The following is a 17,348-nucleotide window of genomic DNA, read 5'->3' on the forward strand; positions in this document are numbered from 1 at the left end:
TATTTTGGTCCTACTTATCTCTAGATTTTCCTAGTAGAGGAAGTTTATCCTCGGATGGGACATTACATACCATATCAGACCAGCCCTCTGACCTAGGTGCATAAAGTTTAAACAACTAAGTTAAGAGACAAAGGCCGGCTGGATATTTCATTGTTCTCAGTTGGATGTGATGCTCTTTCCTGCACATCAGTATCTCAGCAGCATTGCCCTGTTTCCTGCTGGTCAAGCTTTAAAGCTTCTTAGCACCCTCAGTCCATTGTGAGTCATCTTGAACTAAAAGCAGGTTAGGAAATGTCCTTTCATTAACTGGGTCCCATGTAAGATTGACTGACACCCTGATGCATATTCCTGGGGACCAGTCTTGAATGATGTGTCACGTAAGTCCATTCTTCCCTTGGAGGCCAGTATGACATCAACGGCAGAGTTGAGTCAGTCCTTAACTTTTACAATATATTTGGGTAGAAGGATCTCAGATACAGCTGTAGGATAAGTATACATCTAGGTTTCCAAGGACAGTCCAGATTTATGCTTATTGTCCTGATTGGTTTATTAATGGTTTCTTATAGCACTGTCACAAGTCCCCCAGTGGACAAAATGTTACATGGTCACGCTGTTTATACTTAGTATAAAAAGGGAAGCTTAGTTCCGCCACCCATCCCAATGCAGCCTGCCCCAGCACAGTGTGGGTAGAGACCAGAAAAAGAAGGCCACTCCTGAATGGCAGATTGTTCTGCTTCATTCTATTTTTTTCCCCAGTGCAGAGTTGTTTTCTTCCTTTAAAGCATTGTGTACTTAAAAAAAAAGTTCACAGACCATATTGTGAAATCAGAAGTTAAGATTGCAAAAGAACAAAACAAATGGTTAAATCGTGAATAGTGGCGATTAGGCAGACAGATGCACTGCCTTGCACAACTCCAGGGGGTGCCCTGCCGTGGTGGTGTGAACAGCACTCTCCAGAGCTGGCTGGTGCCCAGGCTCTGCCTTGGTGCATTCACCCTTTGGACACAATATTGTCAGTTATTGCAAGTTGCTGTGACTCTGTTGCGTGTATTAAGCACGCAGTTCTGTCAATACATCGCCTCTGTCGGTAACCACCCAGTATGATAGGTGCGGTATGATTTTGAGATTCTGTATGTGGGCTGGGACGGCACACGTACACTTGCCCGTGGATACAGCCCCAAGTCAACTGCGATAAGTCATTTCTGAAAAATAAACTAGTTGATAAACTGATTGCATCCACTTTTTTTTTACTCGATACAAAACTTGGAATCAACTATTTCTAGCTGTGTTTTCTTTGAGATATATTTTTTACTCTGACAAATTTGACCAAGTTCCAAGCATTCATCCTCGTTTTGTTTTCGCTGCATGAAACCACCAATTATTTTCAGAAACTGGTCCACTTTGTCCTCGAGTGGCTCTGGGTCCAGTTGGTCACTTTACTGCCACCCGAGTAACTAGTTCCTTCCTATGCCCCCTGCTCCTCACCCGCCCCTTTGTTTACCTGGATGTTACAGTGCGGGGCCTGCAGTTTGGTCAGCTCCAGTCTGTGGCGTACTCTCCCGTGGATGACTCAGGGCTTCAGAGCTTGTTTTTCTCATGCTTCGAACCGCCCACCGCCCCAAACAAGAAGCATTCAGTCCTCATCCCAAAAGCTGTAAGATGTTGTGAAGATGTCAGCCTGTTTCCCCTGTTGTGTTATAGGACCATATATATCTTTTTTTTACTTTTATTCTTACTGTTAAGGGCACTTTAGTACTTTGTAAATACAGACGACCAGGTTATTTTCAAAGTTTGAAGTAACAGGAAGGGATCACCCCTAGAAGGAGTCAGACGACATCCCCACATGCCACCGTGCAGGTGCATACATATTTCAGCAGTGACTAACGGACGACCCTAGTCACTCTCTTGGTGCATATTCCACGGTGTGGACCCATCAGTTTTGACAGTTCTACTTTCAACATAGCAGTGGATTTATTTAAGAGCCTCGTGACTTCTGTTCGGAGGTATTTAGCACCTAAAACTTGCATGAAGTGATCCTGACCTCTTGGGTTGGGGGAGTAAAACACATTTGTTTTTACACATCTCAGAGGGCTCAATGTTGCCTCACATCACTCAATCAAAGCTTGGTGATTGCTTGTTATTCAAAGAAAAGGAAAAATAAGCCATGTTTTAGGTGCTAACATTGGCTAACTAACTCCCTACCGCCTTCAAGTCTTGGCTCAGCTGTCATCTCAGGCTACCCAGAGCACCTCTTTTAATATCTCAACAAGCTCCACCCACTCGCAGCTCCCACTCATTCCCTCCTTGATCTACTTTTGTCCTGTTCGCTGAGCACTGATCACCTTCCGACGTTTTCTCAAGTTCATGGCCTGCTCTCACTAGATTGTAAGCTCCACAAAGGCAGAAGCTTTATTTTGTTCCGTGGTTTACACAAACTGGTCAGAACAGTGCCTGGCCTAGAGTTGATGCTCAAAAAATAGTGACAGCATAGTAGCTTCTGGTAAGATTGAAGGTTTTAGTTCAGGGACTAAGGTAATCAAGAACTAAATTAGCCATAAAAGCACAAGTTACGAAAGGGCCATTCAAGGAATTTTGGGAACACCTTGGAGCTTACTAGAAAGAAGATTTGGAGGCAGGGCATAGGGCTTGAATCCGAGCTCTACCACTTAACCAGCTAGGTGACATGGACCAATTTATTTTTTGTATTAAAGGAAATTCAGAATTTCCTTCCTGTCAGATATAATAATTACATCATAGGTTGTGAATACTAAATCCTTTGCAAATCATTAAATAGCGTTATTGCATATTAGTAAGTTTTATTTAAAACTAAAATGCCAGTGACTTAGGCTAGCTGGCAGGAATAATCTAGGTTTTCATGTTTTTATCCTTTGGTAATACCACAGGACCTGATTCATCAGCAGATGCATCATGTGGCATATGAGTCAGGGAAAATGGAGGAGCGTATGTTGAGCAGGGTGTCTCCAAAAACAGTTTTCAGACTGATGGGAACTACAGCCAAGAGGGCTCTTTTCCTTTTGGTTAATAAACTCTCCTTGAGGATTGATTTCTTGCTGGCAGTAGCTGCTATTTATTTTCAGAGATGGTCTTGCCGTTCCCCTTTTCCACAGCAGTAGGTAAAAAAAAAAAACCTAGATATGGGACAGAGTAGCTGGAACATTTTTCAGCCTTATCAGGTTAGAAGCAATATGAATCTTTTTTTTAAGCTTATTTTTTGCTAAACAACTATAAAATGTCCAAATATTCATCATGCTATACACACGTTAACAAATATAACTCCCGCCCATTAGTTTTTATACCACCCAAGCCCAAGGAACTGTATGAAACACTGCGTTCTGGAGAGGATGCCCTCAGCTGGGGCGTCCTGTAACTCGACGTGACTGCAGCGCCTGGAAGCACTTTCTCCTGCGTGTGGTCCTGGAATGGCAAATTAGGTGTCTTTTTTGTTTGCCGTCTTTGTCAATTTTATGACCCCTAAATGACAGATCCCTTGAGGACCCACACTTCTTAAGTACCCACAAGTGAGCCAGGAGGCAAATTCAAGGAGAAAGGGTGGGAGAGAACAAACCTTTATCGGCCAATTATTAAGTATAAATCACTGTGCAAGATGCTCAGTGTTTTCTCACTTAATCTTGGAAAATAAACTCTGAGGTGAATATTTTAATTCAATTTGCTAAATAGGAGAAAGGAAGGTAACTTTTCCAAGATCAAATAGCTAACTTTGAGCTAGATTCAAACCCAGGACTGACTGGTCACAAACTTCACGTGCGGGTCTTCCCCATGGTCAAAGCAGGTTAGGGCCTTTCAATGATTCCACGTGCAGTTTTGATCAAAGGTTGAAGCTATAAAGTGTTTGTTTCTCTTTGTGATGGTGCCCTGTCCTGATTTTCTTGTGCTTGCTGATTACAAATATACCAAGTACTTTTACACTCCAGGCCCTCTCCTTATATCGCTCTCTATCTGGAAGCCCCTTCCTTGTCCTGCCTCTCTACTGAACTCTCTCCAGAAGTAGCCCCAGTGTGCGGATTATACAAGGACAAGTATCATGAAACTAAAATAACAGTGGCTTACACAGGACATTTACTCCGTTCTTGTGTAAAAATGTCCAGTTCTGGCATGATGGCTCTGCCTCCTGAGGCTACTCTTGCCCTCTCTGTTCCATATCAATTGAGTGTAATCCTCAGCCTGAAAGTCAGAGGCAACATCTGTTCCCTGTAATCCGAGAGAGGAAGAGAGCCAGCAGAGGACAGCATACAGCCCCGCTCTCTCTGAAGGAAAGCTCCCTGAAGGTGCTAAGGACAGCGCCACTGATTTCTACTGGCCAGAACTGAGTAACCTGGCCACTCCTACTGCAAATGGAGTTGGGGAAATCTAGTCTGTGTCTTAGGTGACCATCCTCCTGGCTCAAAACTTTATTACTTTGGAAAAAGAGCAGAAAGGATCGTCTATGAACCAGCTCCTGATGACTCCAACACTTTCTTGGAAAACTTGGCCACATAATTTCTCTGTGCAGCTACTGTATCCTTCTACACTGTACTTCTGCTGAAGCATGGCACATTTCACTGTGTTATAGTTTGTATTGTTTATTTTGTTTCAAAGATATCCTTCTTCCCAAATTTTATTTTTAGGGCTGGGACCGTATCTTATTTGTCTCTGTGTCCCAGGTAGCCAGCAAGTGACTAGGAGCTAGTGATTGTTAAATGAAGTAATGAATAAATAAACATGTGGATGCTTTTACCAAAAAATGAGATTTACCTATTTTAGAGCATATCCACCTGAGCTCTTTAACTTAATCTAGATACTTCTGGTATTAATTTCTTAGCCAATCAACTAGGAATCCCTTTATATCATTAGTGGCATGATTTTCAATAAAGTTATATAGGAGATATACTATAAAATGAATTGAGAATGTGGTATCATTGTGATGCAATTATCCATTAATGGATGTGTTTAATGTCCTAACCACATAGTAATAAAACAGCATTACCATTCTTAGGTTTCCAAGGTCAATTTTATTACTAGCATAATAAGGAATTGAGTTATTTTCATGAATATAAGGCCAATTGCCTCACTCTCTTTTTCTCCCTTGGCTAAAAATGTATAATAGGACTAAAGTGAATAGGTATTAAGTAAAATTAACACTTTGAATCTCTATCTTGACCCTTTCTTTTGCTTATAAGGAATTTGAGATAGAGGTCAAGTGATTTGCATAATGTTCCCGGTTTTAATAATTTTCAACCTTTTTTGGAAATTTAATTATTGATATACTTTGTGAACATATTCAATTATTGATATACTTTATGAACATAAGTTCTTTTTAAAATGCAACTATAATTATACTTAAAAAAAACCCCAAAAATCTACCACAGGGACCAGCACAAGTAACTAAAGATTAAGGTGGTAGAAAGGATCTTAAGAGTTTGAAAGAATCTTAAAAGTAAGTATTAAGAGCTGAGTCTTAAAGGATGCAGCAGTACAATTTTCCAAATGACCAGGTCTCCTTAAATGGGCAATTTCAACTCCACAATACACATACCTATAGATGCATGATCCATGTTTGTGTATATACACATACACATACATGCATGCACACATTAAACATATCTGTTGAACAACAAAAATGATGACAAATTCCACTAGACATATATATACTCAAACACAATTTTAAAATCTAATATGTTGACAGTTGTATTTTAGACCTAAAGTTAATAGCTTTAATTTTATCATCTATTTGCATAGTTATATATTGTGTATGTTTACATGATAAATATAAAAAATATCTTTAGATTGTGAATTGCGTTTAAAAAAAAAAAAAAAAGGAAAGATGCAGCAGAGACAGCTTGTTATTTCCTCCCCAGAATCCATTTTCCTCTTCTCCCGTAGTAATAGATTTCTTAGCCAGGTACATGGCCATCCAAAATAAAGATGAGATTTTCCTGCTCTACTTGTAGCTCTGTATAAATATACCAGTTACTTTTATAAGGTTAACTTTACGACTTTCAACTTCCTCATCAGTAAATTAGAATAATACCTGGCTCTCATAGTTTTGTACATAGTTCTATTAGAGTGGTGTTAATCCTAAAATACTGTAACTTTTCCTTTCGGTGTTTCTCTCCTTTATTGTCTTGAGTTCCTTAAGGTCTGGATTACATTTAGTTCAACTTTATGTCCCAGTGCTCAGTTCTTAGTACATTTTTATTGAATCTAAAACTACCATACAGTACAATACAGCAAGAAAGACTAAAGCAGATGGGGCATTTTCCATATCATGCATATTAAATACAAATCTCAAAATTCTCTAGCTAGCAGAGACATCCTTGGAAGCAAAATTAAACCTTCAAAGTCAACTAGAAGAGAACATAAATTGGTAAGTTACTTCCTCACTGTTTGCTACTTGCTTCTGTAACCACCTTCAACTAGGGTCACTCTGCCCTTTGCTGTTTATGCTGTAGCTTTAGTGGTTCTCTCAGATCCTCAAACTCACCAAGATTTTTATAACCTCAAGACTTTCCAAAGATTTATCTGGAATACTTGTCTCACTATATTAGTTAAGGTTCTCCAGAGAAACAGAACCAATAGGATTATAGAGAGATATGTTTTTACAAGATGTAAGTACATACCTCATTCTCCCTTTTTCTTCATAAGTTGTTCCTCAAACAAACATGAACAGTCAAACTACTAACCACGGTTCTATCTTCAGGTTTTACTCATTTGTCTTCTACTTGAAACATACAATGAGAAATCCATTTATTTGGCAAGAGAAGTATATCAGGGAACATTCAATAGGAGAAAAAAGAAAAGAAAAAAAATGTAGCATTCCCTGTTGGCAGGGGTCTGTGTTGAGCTATGGTTCCTCCGGGAACACTGAAGAAGACGCTTGGCTTTTTCTGGTGAGACACACCTGCAGGCATTTCTTGCTGGGAAGTGGTCCCTCCCACTGCAGTCCTGATGGGCACAGCTGCCGTGGTTCCAGCAGGCAGGGCTGGTGGCCCAAGCCATCTGCTTCAGACTGTGGCAGGATATTCAGCTGAGAGGGCAGCAGGCAGAGATGGCTTTTTTTTTTTAAAGCTCCTGAAAATAGTTACAGGGTTCTCATTAGCAAGGCTCTTCTGAAAATTGAAAACTGGTCTTTGTAAGTATTGATGGCTTAAGCCCATCCTTCAGGGCAAAAAACAGAAAAGGTATCTCTCTAAAGAGTGGATATATGCATAACTGATTCACTTTGCTGTACACATGAAACTAACACAACACCATAAATCAACTATACTCCAATAAAAACAAAAACAAAAAAAAAAAAAGAAAGAAAGAAAAGGAAAAGATGTCTCTCTGTGTTCCTTGATGGGCAAGGCCTCTGCTCTCGCCCTTTGACCAGCAGAGCTGCACCTGGCTCCGCCCCAGATCACCTAGGAAGCCTGAGACAAGGAGAACACTAAGTTATCAAATCACGGAGCCACCTGGAAGGAACCTCTGGTTTCTCCTTTACATTTTTTTAGCTGTTGGTTTCCCTTAGCTGAAGATTTGGGCATGCTGATTCCACGCAACCCACCAAACTGCTAAGATAATACATAAAACATATGTTTACCTTTTCCAAATCCTTTCCAACTCCATTGTCTTATTTAATCCTTACCACAAACTCTTGGAGTCATTATCCGCATTTTGCAGATGAGAAAACACTGTCAAAAGGTTTGTGTCCAATGGATCAGGGTTAGACAAGCATGGCCACCCTTCTCTGTTTCCTCGTCTATGAATTAGTAGTAATGCCAGCTGTAGCAGTGGGTGTTGATTAAATGAGATAAAGCTTCAAGCATAGCTGTGACTCTCTATCCTGGGTAAATGTTCCCTTTCTAGTTTTTAGTGAGGAAATACGCTCAGAGGGTGAAAGCATTTATGCATGGTTTTACTCTCAGTAATTGAGAGAGCTGGGATCCAAGTCTTGTCATTTCAAACCCCATGCACTTTCCCTTATATTGATATATAGGCATGGGGCATGGTTCCTTCCTGAAAACGTGTTAGGAGGGGGAGGAAAAAATTCTAAGAACAAGGAGAAGTTACATCACAAAGCCATCAAGGAGGATGGGGTGGTATGAGGAGGTCAGTGATTCTCAAATTTAAGACTGCATCAGAATCACCTGGAGGGCTGGTTAAACTATTTTTGGGAGCCCCACTCCTAGAGTTTCTGATTCCAGAGGTGTAGAGTGGGGCTGGAATGTGAATTTCTAAGATGTTCCCAGGTGATACTGATACTACTGGTTCAAGGATCACACTTTGAAAAGCACTGTAGTAGAGAATATTTGAACATTCCTTATCTAAAACACACCCCACGCCCTCAGTGAATCAGCAAGTTGTGTGATATGACTAAGCAATATTTCTGTGAGATGCATGAAATTACCAGCGTCTGATTCGTCTGGATTGGTGGCTAAATATGGGAGGTTTCTAATCACTCCTTCAAACTTAGTCATGTGAATTTCTGAGAGGTAAATACAGGAAACTACGTTTTAAGCAAGGTTTTCCGTATACAGATGGACTCTTTAGAACCACTAGGTAGAGTTTGTTCTTGCCAAACAATGAGAGAAATTCACAATAAGGTCCACAATAAAATGTATCTAGGCTTAAAAAGGAATGAAAACTAGGAGACTACCATTAGGGATGGATATATATATATAGATATAGAACAGATTTATTGGGGTCTAGTCAAGAAAAATTTGGGGTTTCTTTTAATCTAATTATTTAAAAAATTTGGATAACGTTGGTGTGTTATCATCTGCATATGACTGCTGTTATGTAGGGGGGTTTGTTTATTCTTGAACAAAATAACCTGGGTTTTTATAACCACATTCAATTAAAATTACCAACCATCCCACTGAGTGGGTTTAAGGTACATGGTGTTTCCAATCCTGGTTGCATTGGCATCAGTAGTGCGTTTTTAAAAACTGCTGATACCAACCAGGGGCCCCTCTTCAGTATTAGGACATAGGGGAGGGTCTGGGCATCTTTAGTTTTTACAAACCCCTCAAGGGATCTCTGCAGCCAGGGTTCTGAACAACTCAATTGGATGCTTTTTGTTTAACAAACTCATTGGTACCAGTTCTGGAAATAGTAGCTTTTCTTCTGAATTTGCTTCATTTTCCTAGTAAGTGACAGCCCTAGAATAATTCTTGCCAGATCTGTATTTCCTTCTCCATTAATCCTTGCGGTGAAGCAGAATCTAAGACAATCCCATCAAATGAACTAGATTTCTGCTACAGATGAGTGGAAGCTCTAGAATGAGGCGTCTCGCACATCTTTAAGAAAACAAGCCAACCGTCTTCCATCCGCAATGACTCTGATGCTGTTTTGATCTGAGTGAAAGGCTGACGAGCCAACTTGCAAGACAGCCCCCAAGCCGGAAACAATTATGTTATTACACTTCTGGCCACAAGGTGGCGGGCCAGATCCATTTAATTAGCTTGAATTGCCACTGGCTGCAATGATCATTTTCCCATTTATCACTAATAAAAGAGTGTATCACCGTTCTGTAAACAAAGACCACAGAATCTTAGGACTAGATGGAGATACGAGATCATCTTGTTCATTGATTGTCAACTTTTTAATACCTCCCGAAGTAGGGAGATGCATTACACATTTTAAATTGTTATTCTGACTTTCTAGTGTCTCTTTCAAAATCTAAATAAATACTGACACTCTTATCTCAGACACATGGATAAACCTCTGTTCAAAAAATTAACAGTGATGTATATCCAGGAATGCAATTACAGGCATAACCCCAGAGACATCACAGGTTCGTTCCAAACCACAGCAATAAAGTGAATATTGCAATAAAGCGTCACAAATTTTTTGGTTTCCCAGTACATATAAAAGTTACGTTTGCACTTTACTGTAGTCTATTAAGTGTGGAATAGTATTTTGTCTAAAACAATGTAAATACTTTAATTTATTGGTAAAAAATGCTAATCCTCACCTGAGCCTTCAGCGACTTGTAATCTTTGCAATAGTAACATCAGAGATCACTATTCACAGATCACCATCACAAATATAATAATAATGAGAAAGTTTGAAATACTGTGAGAATTACCAAAATGTGGCACAGAGACATGAAGTGAGCAAATATTGTTGGAAAAATGGTGCGATAGGCCTGCTCAACGCAGCGTTGCTACAAATCTTCAATTTGTAAGAAAGGCAACATCTATAACATAGATTTGTTCCTTCTTTCATTTTGTAGAGGGAAGACCAAGTAAAGATTTATAAGGGGGGAAAAAGCAAAATGCTTATGCTTTATCTCAGTTTTTATATCTCTGAGAGTATTTGCCTCTATAAAAAGTGAAGTTTTGTTGATAGACCATCACCACAATCCGAAAAGCAGGTATCAATTATCAATTCCTTTTTTTTTTTTTTCTTTTTAATTTTTTGGCCACACCATGCAGCATGTGGGATCTTAGTTCCCCCATCAGGGATCAAACGTGCACCCCGTGCATTGGAAGCACGGAGTCTTAACCACTGGACCGCCAGGGAAGTCCCTTAGCTATCAATTCCTTTAAATGTCTCTCAGAACTGACTTTGGTCTCATTGCCTCAATGTTACCAATTAATGAAGAGCTTCCTCACGCGGAGGTGGTAAAGGCGGATGAGGCAGGTAAAGGAAAGGGAAACGATCACTTTTGAGCATCTTTTTCCAAACGTGCTCTACTCCTAGTTTGTTTAGGAGACTAAGCTTTCAAATAAGGATAAAAAGACTAGAACTACATTTTGGTATTGCCTTAAAAAAGAAAAAAGAAGACAAAATAAAATATTAAAAAACCTCTGCAGCCACAAAATACACACCTAAATTTGCTTAAAGTATTCAAATCTAAAGAGATTATATATATACAGTAGTCCTCTGCTTATCTCTCCAACCTCATCCATCACTTCATCCATCGCATGTCAATTGCCCTCTCACTAATTAATCTTGAACCACACTGGTCCTATATCTGTTTCGGGAACTACACCAAGCAGTTTCCTGTTTCAGGGCTGTGCGCATGCTCGTATGTAAGGCAAATGCATTTTTTTCAAACATTTTCCAACAATAATTTCTTAATATCATCAGTTAGTTTATATTTTTAAAGAAGATTAAATAGTGATTCGCTTCTGAAACTGGTTGATTCATCTTTACCTTTGTTGTTGTTATTGTTGTTTATATTGCTGACAAAAGTGGATTGTTTGTCCTTTAGGGTTTTCTATACCCGGGCTTTGCTGATGTCATGCTGTATTGTTGTTCGACATGTTCTTTTGTTTTTTCTATTTCTTGTGTATTGATAGTGAAATAGATACTTGATAAGATTCAGATTGGATTCACTTTGGAGGAAAAAAGCACCCTACTATTTTATAAGGGTTGTGTACTTGCATTCAGAGAAAGTTACTATTTAGTGTTTTATTTTTGTAATATTAGCAGCAGTTGATGATCATTAACTACATCCATAACTCATTACACCTGGCAAAATACTGATTTTTTTTAACATCTTTATTGGAGTATAATTGCTTTACAGTGGTGTGTTAGTTTCTGCTGTATAACAAAGTGAATCAGCTATATGTACACATATATCCCCATATCCTCTCCCTCTTGCGTCGCCCTCCCACCCTCCCTATCCCACCCCTCTAGGTGGTCACAAAGCACTGAGCTGATCGCCCTGTGCTATGCAGCTGCTTCCCACTAGCTATCTCTTTTACATTTGGTAGTATATATAAGTCCATGCCATTCTCTCACTTCATCCCAGTTTACCCTTCCCCCTCCCCGTGTCCTCAAGTCCATTCTCTATGTCTGCGTCTTTATTCTTGTCCTGCCCCTAGGTTCTTCAGAACCTTTTTTTTTTTTTAGATTTCATATATATGTGTTAGCATACGCTATTTGTTTTTCTCTTTCTGACTTAATTCACTCTGTAGGACAGACTCTAGGTCTATCCACCTCACTACAAATAGTTCAATTTCGTTTCTTTTTATGGCTGAGTAGTATTCCATTGTATATATGTGCCACATCTTCTTTATCCATTCATCTATCGATGGACACTTAGGTTGCTTCCATGTCCTGACTATTGTAAATAGTGCTGCAATGAACATTGTGGTGCATGTCTGGTTTTGAATTACGGTTTTCTCAGGGTATATGCCCAGTAGTGGGATTGCTGGGTCATATGGTAGTTCTATTTTAGTTTTTTAAGGAACGTCCATACTGTTCTCCATAGTGGCTGTATCAATTTACATTCCCACCAACAGTGCAAGAGGGTCCCCTTTTCTCCACACCCTCTCCAGCATGTATTGTTTGTAGATTTTTTGATGATGGCCATTCTGACTGGTGTAAGATGATATCTCATTGTAGTTTTGATTTGCATTTTTCTAATGATTAATGATGTTGAGCATTCTTTCATGTGTTTGTTGGCATTCTGTATATCTTCTTTGGAGAAACGTCTGTTTAGGTTTTTGGCCCATTTTTGGATTGGGTTGTTTGTTTTTTTGATATTGAGCTGCATGAGCTGCTTGTATATTTTGAAGATTCATCCTTTGTCAGTTGCTTCATTTGCAAATATTTTCTCCCATTCTGAGCGTTGTCTTTTCGTCTTATTTGTGGTTTCCTTTGCTGTGCAAAAGCTTTAAAGTTTCATTGGGTCCCATTTATTTATTTTTGTTTTTATTTCCATTTCTCTAGGAGGTGGGTCAAAAAGGATCTTGCTGTGATGTATGTCATAGAGTGTTCTGACTATGTTTTCCTCTAAGAGTTTGATAGTGTCTGGCCTTACATTTAGGTCTTTAATCCATTTTGAGTTTATTTTTGTGTATGGTGTTAGGGAGTGTTCTAATTTCATTCTTTTACATGTAGCTGTCCAGTTTTCCCAGCACCACTTATTGAAGAGGCTGTCTTTTCTCCACTGTATATTCTTGCCTCCTTTATCAAAAATAAGGTGACCATATGTGTGTGGGTTTATCTCTGGGCTTTCTATCATGTTTCATTGATCTATATTTCTGTTTCTGTGCCCGTACCATACTGTCTGTAGCTTTGTAGTAGAGACTGAACTCAGGGAGCCTGATTCCTCCAGCTCCATTTTTCGTTCTCAAGATTTCTTTGGCTATTCAGGGTCTTTTGTGTTTCCATACAAATCGTGAAATTTTTTGTTCTAGTTCTGTGAAAAATGCCATTGGTAGTTTGATAGGGATTGCATTGAATCTGTAGATTGCTTTGGGTAGTAGAGTCATTTTCACAATGTTGATTCTTCCAATCCAAGAACATGGTATATCTCTCCATCTGTTTGTATCATCTTTAATTTCTTTCATCAGTGTCTTATAATTTTCTGCATACAGGACTTTTGTCTCCTTAGGTAGGTTTATTCCTAGATATTTTATTCTTTTTGCTGCGATGGTAAGTGCGAGTGTTTTCTTAATTTCACTTTCAGAGTTTTCATCATTAGTGTATAGGAATGCAAGAGAGTTCTGTGCATTAATTTTGTATCCTGCTACATTACCAAATTCATTGATTAGCTCTAGTAGTTTTCTGGTAGCATCTTTAGGATTCTCTATGTATAGTATCATGTCATCTGCAAACAGTGACAGCTTTACTTCTTCTTTACCGATTTGGATTCCTTTTATTTCTTTTTTTTCTCTGATTGCTGTGGCTAAAACTTCCAAAACTATGTTGAATAATAGTGGTGAGAGTGGGCAACCTTGTCTTCTTCCTGATCTTAGTGGAAATGGTTTCAGTTTTTCACCATTGAGGACAATGTTGGCTGCGGGTTTGTCATATATGGCCTTTATTATGTTGAGGAAAGTTCCCTCTATGCCTACTTTCTGGAGGGTTTTTATCATAAATGGGTGTTGAATTTTGTTGAAAGATTTCTCTGCATCTATTGAGATGATCATATAGTTTTTCTCCTTCAATTTGTTAATATGGTGTATCACATTGATTGATTTGCATATATTGAAGAATCCTTGCATTCCTGTGATAAACCCCACTTGATCATGGTGTATGATACTTTTAATGCGCTGTTGGATTCTGTTTGCTAGTATTCTGTTGAGGATTTTTGCATCTATGTTCATCAGAGATATTGGCCTGTAGTTTTCTTTCCTTGTGACATCTTTGTCTGGTTTTGGTATCAGGGTGATGGTTGGCATCGTAGAATGAGTTTGGGAGTGTTCCTCCCTCTGCTATATTTTGGAAGAGTTTGAGAAGGATAGGTGTTAGCTCTTCTCTAAATGTTTGATAGAATCCGCCTGTGAAGCCATCTGGTCCTGGGCTTTTGTTTTTGTTAGAAGATTTTTAATCACAGTTTCAATTACAGTGCTTGTGATTGGTCTGTTCATATTTTCTGTTTCTTCCTGGTTCAGTCTTGGAAGGTGGTGCTTTTCTAAGAATTTGTCCATTTCTTCCAGGTGGTCCATTTTATTGGCATATAGTTGCTTGTGGTAATCTCTTATGATCCTTTGTATTTCTTACATGTCAGTTCTTACTTCTCCTTTTTCATTTCTAATTCTGCTGATTTGAGTCTTTTCCCTTTTTTTCTTGATGAGTCTGGCTAATGGTTTATCCATTTTTTTTATCTTCTCAAAGAATGAGCTTTTAGTTTTATTGACCTTTGCTATCATTTCCTTCATTTCTTTTTCATCTATTTCTGATCTGATCTTTTTTATTTCTATTCTTCTGCTAACTTTGGATATTTTTTGTTCTTCTTCCTCTAATTGCTTTAGGTGTAAGGTTAGGTTTTTTATTTGAGATTTTTCTTGTTTCTTGAGGTAGGTTTGTAATGATATAAACTTCCCTCTTAGAACTGCTTTTGCTGCATCCCATAGGTTTTGGATCGTCGTGTTTTCATTGTCATTTGTTTCTAGGTGTTTTTTGATTTCCTCTTTGATTTATTCAGTGATCTCTTGGTTATTTAGTAGCATATTGTTTAGCCTCCATGTGTTTGTATTTTTTACAGTTTTTTTCCTGTAGTTGATATCTAGTCTCATAGTGTTTGGTTGGAAAAGGTACTTGATATGATTTCAATTTTCTTAAATTTACCAAGGCTTGATTTGTGACCCAAGATATGATCTATCCTGGAGAATGTTCCATGTGCAGTTGAGAAGAAAGTGTATTCTGTTGTTTTTGGATGGAATGTCCTATAAATATCAATTAACTCCATCTTGTTTAATGTGTCATTTAATGCTTGTGTTTCCTTATTTATTTTCATTTTGGATGATCTGTCCATTGGTGAAAGTGGGGACTTAGAGTCCCCTACTATGATTGTGTTACTGTCGATTTCCCCTTTTATGGCTGTTAGCATTTGCCTTATGTTTTGAGGTGCTCCTAGGTTGGGTGCATAAATATTTACAATTGTTATATCTTCTTCTTGGATTGGTCCCTTGATCATTATGTAGTGTCCTTCTCTGTCTCTTGTAATAGTCTTTATTTTAAAGTCCATTTTGTCTGATATGAGAATTGCTACTCCAGCTTTCTTTTGATTTCCATCTGCATGGAATATCTTTTTCCATCCCCTCACTTTCAGTCTGTATGTGTCCCTTGGTCTGAAGTGGGTCTCTTGTAGACAGTATGTATATGGGTCTTGTTTTTGTATCCATTCAGCCAGCCTACGTCTTTGTTTGGAGCATTTAATCCATTTACATTTAAGGTAATTATCGATATGTATGTTCCTATTACCATTTTTAAAAATTTTTTTGGTTTGTTTTTGTAGGTCTTTTTCTTCCCTTGTGTTTTTTGCCTAGAGAAGTACCTTTAGCATTTGTTGTAAAGCTGGTTTGGTGGTGATGAATTCTCTTAACTTTTGCTTGTCTATAAAGCTTTTGATTTCTCCATCACATCTGAATGAGATCCTTGCTGGGTAGAGTAATCTTAGTTGTAGGTTTTTCCCTTTCATCACCTTAAATATGTCCTGCCACTCCCTTCTGGCTTGCAGAGTTTCTACTGAAAAGTAAATTATTGTCAAATAGTTACAACACTAAGAATACAAATTTTAAAAAAGAAGCGAGTCCCAACAAAAGTTTACTGGTTCTTACTGTTATAAAATATGATGATTGCCCTGATATTTAGGTGACAACTCCTCCAAGTCTTGACAAAAAACAAACAAAAAACAGAGGAGTACCTAGACACAGAAAGATAGCAACAACAAAATGAGTAAGAATGGTCAAGAATTCTCTTATACTATACAAAAGGAAAAGAGAGGTTTTATTTTCAAGAAAACTAAATAAAACTGAGATTATTATATATAGGATTTTGTGTTTGTTTAATATAATGTGTCATCTTTTACATATAGTGATAATTAGTAAAATTTTCAACTTGATTCTTTTGAAGTTATATAATTATAACAGTGCAGCACATATGCTATAATACATTGCTTTATTAGCTACTGTTGAAGGGTCATATCTGAAGCATTAACATGCCATGTTACAACTCACCCTGTTTAGAAGTCAGTGAATAATATAACTGAATTATTAGTATAAACAGGCAGATATCACACATAATTTATACACATTTCATCCAAAATATCCCTGAAGTATATGTCAATATCATCCTTGGAAGAAGAGCCTGAAAAGCTTTTGAACCGCAGAAATAAAGTTAAGCATTGCCATTCAGATCAACATTATATTGTGAAAATTTAAAAACAGAACTGGTGAAATAATTTTATAGCAAGGGTAGGTATATTCACCACCCTGATTGTACTATTAACATTTGACTATCCTTTCTCCAGCACATATCTATCTCTTATGCCTTTATCCGTACTCGATACATTTTATTTTTTATGCATTTCAAAATAATATCCAGATGTCAGCACACTTCCCCCTGAATACTACAGCATGTATATCACTAACTAATTTCAATATTTGTTTACAATCCTCTTTTGCTTTTGAAGTAAAATTTATATACAATGAAATGCACAGATTTTAGCATACCATTCAACGAGTTTTTCATACAGTCTGTTGCAAACCCTGATCAAGATGAAGAATATTACTCTTTCCCAGAAAATTCCCTCAAGTCCATTCCAATAGATTCCCTCAAGTCCATTCCAATAGATCCCACTCTTTAAAGTCAACCACTATTCTGATGTTTCTCTAGTATGTGTTATATATTCTTTTTCAAGAATTTGAAATAATACAGCATGTCTTGTTTTGCATAAAACATTTTTTCTCTCAGTGTAATGTTCTGAGTCATCCATGTTATTATATGTGATGTTCACATTTCAGACAAAATGTGATATTAATTTCCACCGATTTTGTTTTCCAATGTGGGCAAGATTTTATTTTTGGTTTCTTAGAGTTCCTTTGGCAGCCTTACTTCCAGAGTAGTAGTTCCAGAAGTGATGACTTCATTTCCACCATCTT

This window comes from Eschrichtius robustus, chromosome 13 (assembly GCF_028021215.1).
Source record: "Eschrichtius robustus isolate mEscRob2 chromosome 13, mEscRob2.pri, whole genome shotgun sequence".
In the NCBI taxonomy this organism is placed as follows: domain Eukaryota; kingdom Metazoa; phylum Chordata; class Mammalia; order Artiodactyla; family Eschrichtiidae; genus Eschrichtius; species Eschrichtius robustus.